The sequence below is a fragment of the Chiloscyllium punctatum genome, chromosome 14 (genome assembly GCF_047496795.1).
Source record: "Chiloscyllium punctatum isolate Juve2018m chromosome 14, sChiPun1.3, whole genome shotgun sequence".
Taxonomy (NCBI): Eukaryota; Metazoa; Chordata; class Chondrichthyes; order Orectolobiformes; family Hemiscylliidae; genus Chiloscyllium; species Chiloscyllium punctatum.
This window is the reverse complement of record NC_092752.1, coordinates 60280542-60293771: the sequence shown is the minus strand read 5'-3', so window position 1 is coordinate 60293771 and position 13230 is coordinate 60280542.

The following is a 13230-nucleotide window of genomic DNA, read 5'->3' as shown; positions in this document are numbered from 1 at the left end:
GTTCGAGATGTCAGCTCGGATGTTTATGAGCTCCCTTTCCCAGTCTCTGATTCTCTGTCCGTCTGCAACTTCCCCTCTCAGCTCATGCAGTTGCTTTGTCAGTTCTTTCACAAATTGTTTCACCCTATCCTTGCCATTGTACATCTCCTGCCCTCCCACTACCATACCCTCTGGCAGCTGCATAATCCATCTGGTCACTAATTCAAAGGGGGATTGCTCAGTTCCCTTTGCTGGGGTTGACGTCAGTTTCATTAGGATGGTGGGGAGTACACTAACCCATTCCGGCCTGTCTCTGTCAGGGCCTTAGTCAGACGAGCTTTCAGTGTTTGCTTCATTCCTTCTACTGTCCCTGAGCTCTGGGGGTGGTATGTGAGATGGGATTTCTGCTCAGTACCAACCAAGCCACAGAGCTGCTTAACTTCGTTTCCTGGAACATGTGTCCCTTGGTCAGAATCTGCAGGGGAATGCTTCCACCCACTGAGTAAGCCTGTTTATTAAGACCCAGCAGGATTTCCTTCCCTGGGATTGGGATGGGGATGTATGTAAAATACATCTGTAATTGTTCCCGTGAACCCCTGGGTCCCTGCGCCTGTCTCCATTTTATCCTGATTGTTTTCCCTGGCTCACACTGTGTACAGACTACACTCCTTCGACAAATCCTTCTTGTTCCAGAACACTCCTGTAGTTGTTCATCCGATATTGCATTTTATCCTGCTCAATATGGGCCAGCCTATGATATGTTTTTAATAATGTTTGTCTTATACAGTGGCACTGCAGGATCATCCTATGTCCGATTACTGCCCCACCCTTTTCCCATTCCTGTTTCTCCTGCTGTGGGACTGTTTCTGGAAATGTCTTTAAACTTTCCTTTCTCGCTTGTGTAGCTACTGCCACTGCATCCTCCTCAAATGTCTGCACAGTTTCAGTAAATATGCTCACCCATGCTCACCAACTACCCCGTTGTTGTGGGGTTTCTACTTTCCTGTGAGCTCTAATCTTCATTATTGCTGCTTCACTGGGAAAGTTAGCTGCTTCCACTAACTCTCTGACCTGTTCTTTATGCTCAATGTGGCCCCCAGACAGGGTGATATACCTTCACCGAGCCCAGTCATGAACTATACCAAAGGCATGCTGACTGTGTGCATTTGGCCTCCCTCACCCCTGGTTAATGTCCGTACTTCTGCCAGGGCTCCTGATAGTTCTCTATTTCTCGATAATTCCTCACGAAATTCCCACAATAATTAAACAATCCTAAAGTTTGCCTGATCCCTTTACGGTGTGTGGGTAGATAATTTTATAATCATAGCTTTTTTTCCCGCTGGGACTGTTCCCTCTCCCTTCCTGATTTGATCTCCCCAATATGATGTCCCAGTTCCGTCTGTCCCTACCTTCCCAGTTACACTCTCTCTGTGTTAATTTTAAGCCTGGCCTGGCTAACCTGATCCAATACTCTGTATAATATCGGGATATGTTCTTTCTCACCGCTTGAGGTGATGAGGTGTTGGTAAGATCAGTGTGACGAAATCCATCAAACACTCATCGGTGAGATATACTGGAATATTGCGGGATCCCTGAGATAATAGTATCCTGGTGGACTGTTCTCCTCGGTCAGTAAACACCACTCTCTTCTGCAATTCAATGTCCACAGGTATGGACCCAGACTATTTCCAGCTTCTGTCAATCTATCACTGTCACAATTACTGCCTCCTCAGCCCCAGTTTTGATGAGATCCCATTTGTGTGGGGAGTGAGAGGGCCCTCAATCTCTACCGAGTCGATAGATAACAACCCACTTTCCTGTTTGAGTTACGCACACCGCTGAGTGGGTCCGAGCTATAACCCACCAGATTCTCTGACTGTCCCAGTCTCTGTGCAATGTAGCTACTCCGGAGAGGTTGCCTCTCCTTTTCTTTCTGTCCCAGTCCTGGCCGGAGCATCCCCATGTTTAAATTCGGGTGTTGATGTCAATAGTCGCCATTTTAGAATAAATAGGAGCAACTCCCAGAATGGTCCCTTCTTGAGTGTCACACCTCCATATCTGAATACGTTTTGTCATACTCCTGGTCTACATCGGGGCAGGTTTGCTTCATCCAGCTTCCTAGGTTCCCTCTCTGACTGCTCTCATTTTAGTAATTGAGGGGGTGAGGGGTAAATCCTTATTGGTAACTGACAAAGATGCTCTGGTGTTAGAATCATGCAAGGGTTGGCCCCTTAACAGCACATCAATGAATATTCATGGGCTATGCATATACCGACATGAACACAGGCCACTCACAATATGAACACCTATCTCCGTCTCTCTGCCTATGTTCCTTGTCTATGTGCCCTTTCCTGCTTCCCTTGCAACATTGTGGGTCTGATTACCCTCCCTGTACTGTAGCTATTCCCCAGTGTTTCTGTGTTTGCCTCAGCTCTCATGGCCCAATTCAGAATGTGGTTAGAATTATCTCCCACTGAGAGTCCCATGTTTATAATTACAGTTAAATAGGGTCCCATGTCATCTTTTAAATACATCAAACCTATTTCATCATCACATGTTAGGGTTTGGTAATCCCCCGTGGTCGTTACACACCTCAGTCTTCCTCTCTGTATGATCCTCGATATTACCCTTTTGGCTCTGAGTCACCAAGGTTATTTTAGCCCATTCAGCCTGTCCCCTCCCCAGTGTGTCCCTGTAATATCTGTAAATGCCTGGCGCCATGGATCAGCTGTACTCTGGGGGGAACCGACTCGCACCCCATCCTCTCATTGCAGGGACAGTTTCTGCTGTACACTTCAGGGCATCTTGGGCCGAGGGAGGGTCCGTACATCATCTTCGGTGAGACTGTGTACCTCTACTAATTCATCCATATTGTCCCAATAAGGCCCATTATTACCATTTCTCTATCAGGCTGGGTGTTCATTCACCATCATCTGTTATTCAGCGGGTGAACGGTTCAGGTTTGGTTTCTGTCAGTTCCATTTGTTGCTCCCTACTGTCTAAGTTGAGCTTTGATGCCCAGTGGTGCCATAGACAGGGCCTTCTGGACGTTATAGGGTGGTGGGTGATCCCACCCATTGCCGTCCCTCTGTCCATACGTGTGCGCTTTGTCATCTAACCCGTTCCGGTCAGTGTCACCATCCTCACTGCCTTCTGAGGACAGCGAGTCACTAGGTACCTCCCCCACTGTAACTACCACCTGGCCCTTTGGCTTTAAGGCCTCACGTCTGAGAGCCACCACCTTCACTTGTTCCTGTTTCCCATAATAATTCAACACATCCTGTCATTCCAGGAATAAAACAGAGCAAAATGTGAATTTGGTTTTACTTGAAATATTAATAATTTGACATTCACTTTACATATCTATAGAGGTGAAAATTCTACTGTGATTATTTAAGTGAATTTAACGGGTTCATACAATGAAAATAACAAATAATCAACGACAATGAATGAACTGAATAATATGCGATATTTTGTACAAGTTCTTGGAATGAAAATTCAATTTTATTTAATGTTTGTCACCCATTACACCATGAGCATTGTTATTAGGGAATAAAGTAATGGAAGGATATCAGAGAAAATAAATAGACTTTAATTTTAGCTTCACTGCAATAATGAACCAAAACAATATTTGGAAATATGGTTGAACAACATAACAAAGTTTCCAGTGTCATTATTGACATGACAACTATTTTAGTTTGCAAGTTGTTTTGCTCTAAGAATAATCGGAAATGAATTGTGATTTGGAATACACCATTTAAAATATATTTTGAAGAGAATAATCAGATACATTTTTTGGAGGAAATTAGGAATGGAAATAAATCTATATTCATTGATATTAATAGTTTTAAAATGTTGAGAAGTTGACTGGGATGATTTTAATTGAGAGAGGCTGCATGATTATAAAGACTAATTCGCCATTTTCATTGCACTGTTGGTTTCACTAGAATCTGTTGTGGTCTAAGCACTTGTTGTGTGCAATGGACTGTCACTAATAGCTTAATTAACCTGCGAGTCCCTGATCAGGTTTCCTTTGTCTGTAAGTCAGTCTGTAAGTGAGCAACACACCTCCTTTTGTGAGGGGAAATAAGTGGCAGTTCACACTGAGAATGGTTTCTAGCACACACCATCAGTAGGGAAGGGTTTTTTCGAAAGATTTCCAATCTCTATCTCCAAATCTGATTTGTCAGTTTGTGGAGGATTCAGCCCCTTTGTTCTGAGCTGTTTTTATACAAGCAGTTGGTTCATTCTGGCTTTGCCAAGAATGTTGTTTACTTTTCCCTTTTACTGTGATTCTGCAGGTTCGCATATTCTGTGAGTCAATAATGTTCAGTAACTGATCATTGATTTTGTCTCTAACAGAGCAGTGGCCTTGTTTTCAGCTAAGTATTCACTTTCCATTTCCTGGTTGTATTGAATGTTCCAGAACCAGACTCTAAGCAATGTTTCCATTCACTTGTGTTGGATTCACTGACAGCCACATGGTCAGTCAGTTTCAGCAGTTTGAATTCAATAATCACCTAGAATTATGAGTCTATTGATGAAATTATTCTCGATTGTCGGGAAACATCCAACTCGGTCACTGATGTCCTTTAGGGAATGAAGCTGCCATCCTTACCTGATCTAGTCTACATGTGACCCCTGACCCACAGCAATGTGGGTGACTCTTACCTGCCCTCTGGGTAATAAATGCTGCCCATAGCCAGTGGCACCTACATCCAGTGAATGAATTTTCAACAAAGCTCTTAGTCCTGTGTCATGTGAGAAAGAAGCAGAAGGTGAAGTTTCAGCCCCTCAAGTCCACTCCATCATTCAATAAGGCCAGGCCTGATCTGTTAGTGATTTGTGTTCCATCTTCCCCCAACGTCCCTGAACAAGAACCTATCAACCTGTATCTTAAAATACTCAGTGAGCTCACCTTCTGGGGCAGAGAGTTCCAACGTTGCACAGCCCTCTGAGTGGAAGTAAATCTCCTCATCTCTGTCCTGAAAGGGTGAATCTAATTTTAAAGCAGATCTCTCGAGTTCACGTGTGACCCACAAGAGGAAACATCCTTTCCACGTCCTCCTTAACAAACCATTCATGATCTTAGACACTTCAGTCATGTCACCCCTCACTCTCCCAAACTCCGGCTGAAACAAATCCAGCCTGTCCAACCGATCCACATTTTATTACTGTCACACCGGGTTGAAATGTTGTGTTGTGTTTATTATGCAGTGAATGTGTTGTTCCAATGTGTGGGGTCTAAGAGTCAACGTGAGCCATACTAGCTTTCCTGTCTCACTGTGTTATATATATCGTACATCACTGTGGTGATCCCATCCCTCCCTACCTCATATAACCAAAAAGAATGGCAGTGAGAGATCAATAAAAGTTGTTAGAAAATTTGTTGTTGCCTAAAAGGTACTTGGTCTGTTTGTAGAGATTGCATTGCAATTGAAGTAACCAGTTAATGAAAAGTTACTGACAAAATATTTTATGCGGAGTTGCTGCTGGTGATGGAAATGCTGCTGGTTGGTATAAGAGAGGGCTGGGGGGAATACTGTACTGAGGAGAAAGTTGAGCAAGGTAATCTTTTATCTTTGTCAATAAGAAGAGGCAGAGATTGCAGCTACGACAGCGTTGGAGCTGTTTTGATCTTGCAGACATTATTTTAATATTTATTTGATGTGATGTGGGTGTCACTGGCTGGGCCCAGCATTTATTGCCCATCCCTAGTTACCCTTGAGAAATTGTCTTCTTGAACCGCTGCAGTCTACCTGCTGTGGGTTGACCCACAATACCATTGGCGTGGGGATTTCCAGGACATTCACCCACTGACAGTGAAGGAATGGCAATATATTCCCAAGTCAGGGTGGGTTAGTACCTTGGAGGGGAACTTGAAGGTAGTTGTATTTCCATCCAGCTGCTGCCTTTGTCCTTCGAGATGGAAGTGGCCATGTGTTCCTTGAGTGTTGTTAGGGTGGCACTAATCCAGGCAAGTGGGGAGTATTCCATCACACTCCTGACTTGTGCCTGGTAGCTGTTGGGCAGGCTTTCAGGAGCCAGGAGTTGAATTACTCTTGTAGCCACTGTGTTTGTGTGGTGAGACCAGTTCAGTTTCTAATCAATGATTATCCCCAGGATAATGTTGATAGTGGGTGTTCAGTGATGGTAACAGCATTGAATGTCAAGTGATGGTGGTTAGGTCATTTCTTAAACATGATGGTCGCAGCCTGTTAGACTGATACAGCACGAAACAGGCCATTCAGCCGAACTTGGCATTCCGGCCAGGTTTCCGAAACTAAACTAGTCCCATTTTCCTGTGTTTGTCCCATATTCCTCTGAATGTTTTCCATCCATGTAACTGTCCGAAAGTCTTTTAGATTTTGTAATTGTACCAGCCGCTGACTTTCCTGTCACAGCTTATTTCAATATGCCAAACACACGTTGTGAAAAAAGTTACCCCTCAGATCCCTTTTAAAACTTTCCCCCTCACCTTAATAACATTCATACTTTAATCAGTGACCTGAAGCAAATAAATTCAAGATATTGTGACCATTTTAATCAACAACAGATACAAGTTGAGAAAATGTTGGATAGAAAAGTAATTGAATTGACACTTAGATATTTTCCAATCAACTCTGAGGTGTTTTGACACATCTCTGTTTAAGGGAGGAATTGAACGCCTGCCTCATGGTCTATTAGTACAGACATTACCAGAACCCTGCATAATGTCCCCATGCAGGAAGGGCAGGACTATAATCACATACTTACTGTGGTAACTCACAGGGAAAACTGCTCAGATATTTATCGTGATAATTGGACTAGGATTATATTAGACACTTCCAGTGTGTAATGAATAAAAAGAATTCCTAATTTCTAATAATGATGGAACGAAGCGACAATGATTTTTAAAAAATATGTCTCATGATAATCAAATAATTCAATGTGTTTGAAGCAGTTATTCCTATACATAAATTAACATTGATCTGCTTTGTCATGCACATGAATTAGAAATAAAGCATTCGCCATTCAACGTGACTACTCAGCGAAAGACAACTTTCCTCAGTTTCACAAAATTGTGATTTCTAAGAATTCAAGATTTATTGTAAAAGAATAGATCAAACATTTGTTAATTCAGGTTTGTGTACACAAGAAACACATGAAATTTAAATAATGTTTAATGTGAAAAATAGTTAGCTCTTTTGTAATAATCAGAAATATAGAAATGTTAGCATTGAAGTGAAAAACAATCAGTACAAGAACGCAAAAAACTGTGGATGCTGGAACTCAGAAACAAAATCAGTAATTGCTGGAAAACAACACAGCAGGTCTGGCAGCATCTGTGGGAAGCATTCATTCGGGTGGCACGGTTGCACAGTGGTTAGCACTGCTGCCTCACAGTGCCAGAGACTCAGGTACAATTCCCGCCTCAGGCGACTGACTGTGTGGAGTTTGCACATTCTCCCCGTGTCTGTGTGGGTTTCTTCTGGGTGCTCCGGTTTCCTCCCATAGTCCAAAGATGTGCAGGTCAGGTGAATTGGCCATGCTAAATTGCCCTCAGTGTTCGGTGTCGGGGTATGGGTGGGTTTCGCTTCAGCAGGGCAGTGTGGACTTGTTTGGCCGAAGGGCCTGTTTCCATACTGTAAGTAATCTAATTAATACTTTGGGTCCAGTGACCCTTCCTCAGAATGTATTTTTGCTCACAGCCAATTCAATCCAACTAAGCTTCCATACTGAAAATTATTTTGCTAAGATTAAGAGATTGTAGAGTGCAATATTGTTTGTCAGTTGATGTATTGAGCCATTGTTCCACATCGACAGCTGGATATTGCATTTAAACAATGATTACCAGTTAGACATGAGCAATAATTAGTTTTAAAATGGCTGAAACCAAATTTAAGGTTGATAAGAAAATCCTTATTGCAATGTAATTGTGCACTATATCTGAAAAAACTGAAATATTGAAGTGAAAAATAATTAGCCATCTCTTAATTGATAAGGCTGATTAATAATCCTTCCATTAATATGAGAATTCAAATGAAAGAGAATGAGATAGTTACTATGAGTATTGGGTGAGAAAACTCTGGTTGATTGCAGGTGTGTTGACCTGAAAAGAATGTTAATATTTCATTGTGATACTGGCACTAAGAAATAATGGATTCAACTAAAATGTGAATCTCATGATGGTGTGAGAATTGAAATGACAATCAAATAATAATCAATGTTAGAACTCAACACTTACAATGATTCAATATATTCAAAGCAGTTTGTACTGGATATTCATTAAGATCAGTAAACTGAGAATTAAAATATTGGGTTAATTTAAAACAAAAATCACAACTTCAGAGATTATTGATCAGAATTGTTTTGTCATTGAAAAAAACACATTTATTCAAGAAATTTCCCTCATTTTCTGTCTTTTTTCCACAAGGATCTGTACTGGAACCCTTCTGGTTACGATTCAAATATATAGAAGTGACATGAATTAAAACCTAATTGGGTGAGTTAATAATCTTGCAGATGATACAAAGTTCAGTGCAGTTGTGAATAATGTAGAAGGTTGTCAAAGAATGCAGCAGGAAAAAGATAAACTGCAGCTATAGGCAGAGAAATTAATGGTAAAGCTTAATCCATACAAGTGTGAGGTGTCACACTTTGGGAGCTCAAATATTAAGGAAAAGTAGATAGTTAATGGCAGGACCCTGAACAGCTTTGTTGTTCAAAGGGATGTTGGCGTTCAAGACCATGGCTCCCTGAAAGTGTCCATGCAAGTAGATAGGGTGGTAAGGAAGGCAAATGGCATGCTTGCCTTTATTGGGCAGGGAACTGGTTACAAGAGTCAAGGTATCATTTTGCAACTTTGTAAGACTTTGGTTAAGGCATACTTAAAGTATTGTATTCACTTCTGTTCGCCAAATTTCAGGAAGGGTATGGAGGCTTTGGAGATGGCACAGAGGGCGTTTACCAGGATGCTGCCTGGATTTGGAGAGGCTGCTTTTTTGTGGAGTGGCGGTGGCTGAGGGGAAGAATTGATTAAAGTCTATGCAATCATGATATATATAGGTAGGTTTGTCAGTCAGGAAGTTTCTCCCCAGAGTTGAAACGTCAAAACTATGAGGCATGCATTTAAACTTGTGGGGGGATTTTCAAGGGGCATGTGAGGGGCATTTACTTTTTACACAGGGAGTGGTAGGTGTCTGGAATGACCTTCAAGGTTTGGTGGTGGAGGCAGATACAAAAGGCTATTTAATGTTCATTTAGATAATTTGGACGGATATGGACCAAGGATAGGCAGAAGGGATGAGTTTCTTTTGCATTATATTCAGCACAACGTTACGGGCCAAAGGACCCATTCCTGTGCTGCACAGATCTTTCAGAGAAAACTAATACCTCACTTATATGACATTTAATCTAATCAATATTTAGCCACTGGTGTCAGAAATAGGAAGAAAATAAGTAGAGAACGAACTTGACTATAATCTAAAGATAGAGTCAATGACATTTACAGAGGTAATTGTTTGATTTTTTTGAATTATAAGATTAATAATTTTGGAGATGTGTAGAAAATGTTTGCAGTTACTGATGTGCTGAGCCAAAATTACCCTTTTTAACTTGAAGATTGGACTAGAAACCTGTTAGAAAACTTGAAAATATTCAGTAAGGTGTGATGCGCATCATAATTTAATGCATTGATTATTACTGCCAAAACTACAATAAAAAAAATCAGCTCTACACCAAAAAGCATCAATTTTCCATCCAATACTCATTGGAAATATTGGAATACTACTCATTTCAACAATCAAAGTAATCACAGCCCCATCGATTAAGAGATATCTAATGACATTTCACCAATAATTACTGTTTATTTTGACACATTGCTCGTTCAAATGGCAATGTGAAATTTCTCATTAATATTCAGTTCACTGACAGCATATTAATAATTTAGTTTTTGCTAATATCTAAACATTGATCAATCCAGTCAGGGATAGAAAAGTGGAAATATGGCTCAGTACATCAACTGATGGAAAGATATTACCGTGTTCAGTCTGCCAATTATTGTGAATATCGATGTATATTTTGATGTGATTTGATTATATTTTTCTTCAACACAAAGATTTATTGTAATTCAGATCACAGTAAGACGATTTAAACATGTGACTTTTTTTGTAAACAAAAAAATAGAATTTACAGGTGTTTCTCTTTCCTTTATCAATCAGAATACATTTGGAATTGTTGCAAGTTATACATTTGTGGAAGGAAGAGAAGATGTCTGCAGCTGAATCGTTCCAGTGAATGACCTTTTCTTCCGATTCCGTCTGACTGCCAAACATTCTCATTATCTTTTTCTTTATAAGAAAAGCTGCTTTAAACGTATTCAGCAGTTGTATTTTTAATGAATTTACAATACGCTCGTGATATGTCGATTTATCTTTCTTCCAATTATTCTGATAGTAATTTGTATGTAAGAGCATATGTGCTCACTACCACTATTATAGTGAATTACTATTTCATTCTCAGTCCATGACACAGAAACAGTCTAATTAATTCCCAGCCCAATTATCGGAATGAACACTGGTTAGTTTTCATTTGAGTAATCCCAATTTATTATAATCTCAACCTTCCTTGTTGGGACGATAATGAAAGGCACTTGTGTATCTCTAGTAGTGTCTCTCCTAAGAGACCAGATCACCAGATGCAGAGCCATAGCCTTTAAAGCTCGTGCTTATGAATAAACCTGTTGGACTATAACCTGGTGTCATGTGATTTTTAACTTTGTCCACCCTAGTCCAATACCGAGATCTCCAAATTATTGTTGCACAAAGGAATTCTCGTAATTTTTAAAAGAAAATATGACTTTAATTAAGATCTTTAACACACAGTAATTAATCCCTTCCTATATTCTTAAAATATAGTTGTAATTGAAAAATAAAATGCTCACTGAACACGGCACACACAGCTACACAAATGTCTTCCTGGTCATCTAATTACTGCTCCAGAGAAAAACCTGAGTAAATATCTTATTGTTTCTGAGAACAAGAACCACAATAAACATTTGGTGAGCAGTTCCATCCAATAAATGCACTTGATTTCTTACATTTCACTTCAGTAATTGCACAGGAAATATTTCATTAAAACCAATAACAATGCTTCATTACAAATGAGCGAGGACGCTAACGTCAGCAGACATAGCAGATTTCCAATCCAGTTGAAGTATCGCAAAATAAAATGATGTATTTTGGCTTAGTACAACTGTAGATGAAAACACTTTGAGCTTGCACCTTAAAAATCTTTATCTGCTTATTCAGAGAAAATATTGAAAGATGGCCCTGTAAATTTATTTTGACTTTCACTCATGAAAATGCTCATGTGAATCGCTTCTCATTTTCTTCCTAGTTCTGATACAAATGTCGAAATATTTACAATAATAAAACTTTAGGAATAATAAGAGTGTTCTTTGCAAGAACGACATGAAGATGTTCAAGGTCCTCGAATTACTGTTGAGTAGAATATCTTTCATAAGGGTCTTATTGTCTCGTGCCGATGGTTTTTGTGACTGGTGACTGATGCATTTTCAAATCATGTGCACTGCAGAAGGATTTTATAAATTTTCAATTTGTTATGAGCAAAAAAACTGCTTTGAACATGTTGATTTACTTTTTTTACTCCGAAGTTATTTATCAATGTACAATCATCACAAAATTATGGAAGTTCCCTGTATCTTACGTTCACTGTCATACTACTTTCACTATCTGCTTATTAACTTCCTACTTCTGACAGGAATGTCGAAACATTGGTCATGATCAAAAGTATATAAATTAAAAGTACGTCTCAAGAAGCAAATCAATGGATGGTAATATGTCATTCTTGTAATACTGCATGTTTGATCCAAAAACAATTCTGCTGAATGATTACTGAATGGCTCATTTTTGTGAATCCAGAAAGCTAGCCATTATATTGTATTCCTCAGTTTATCGATCTTAATGAAGATCCAATAATCATCACAGCAAAGTGCTTTTAGAATATTAAATCAATTTATTTTTTCAGATTATAATGTTATTTTTCCAGTCACTGCCATTATGATAATTGCACAATTATTGGAGTTAATCTTTCTAACAAATATAGTGAGAATCGCATTTTAATTGCATCAATTGTTTCTGAGTATGAACCCTACAATATAAAAATCAATTTACTGTTCAGCTGAACGATCACATAATGGAACCAATCACTTCCCATTCAATGCCTCATTGTAAATATTTGATGATTGCTCATTTGAATGATCACGGTAATCTCAGCCTGAAGTGTTCAGAAAACTGTAATTACTTTTCATTAGAATAATTCCTGGTGGTTTCTCCACATTGTTCAGTGAAATAATCAACTAAGATTTCTCAGTATTCTTAAATTAACTGATAGAATTTTGACAATCCAATTACTGCTATTATCTAATCATTGTTCAATATAGTTCAGGGTATATCTGTGGAATTATGGCTCATGCATGAAATAATGTAAAGATTTGCAGTGTGTGTCGTAAATATCAATTTTTATTTTAACCCTAGCAAAAGTTGAATTGATTTAAATATGTTTCGCTTACATGTTAACATTTACTGTATTTATAAACACGATACAAGTTAATCATTTTTCATGGAACAAAATCATTTAAAATTCTTGTGACATTTTGAAGTACAACAAAAGGAGCTAACCTCTCTATTGTTCCATGAAATAGTCACAGTACATTTTGAACTTTGGGAATTTGAACATTTTGGGAAAGAAGGGAAGTTGTCTTCAGATGAATAGTCGTATTGTGTGACTAATTCATTTATTTTCCTATTCATTTCTGTTGCAAAAGCATTTTAATTTTCTTTTCATTCTGTGAAAACTTGCTTTGAACATATGGAACTATTTTATTGATTTTTGTTCATCAGTTTACAATGATCAAATGATTAGGCTTTTTTCCTATCATGGATCTTCATGAGATTCATATTTAATTAAAGTCATTATTGCTTTGTTACAACTTTACTGTAAATTACTAATTCATTTTGTCAGTTCATTACACACAGGAAATATGTAATTAATTCCCATACAAATTATTACAATAAACATCTGATTCGTTTTCATTTGTGTTGCCACAGTAAGCATGTGAATATGGTCCTACCCTTGCGGGGTGGTGACATTACGAAGGGTCCGTGTGGAGCTCTGACAGTGTCTCTGCGACAAGATCAGGAGGAATGATTTCAATTCCCACCTTCCGCAGAGATGTGTCAGAGTGGC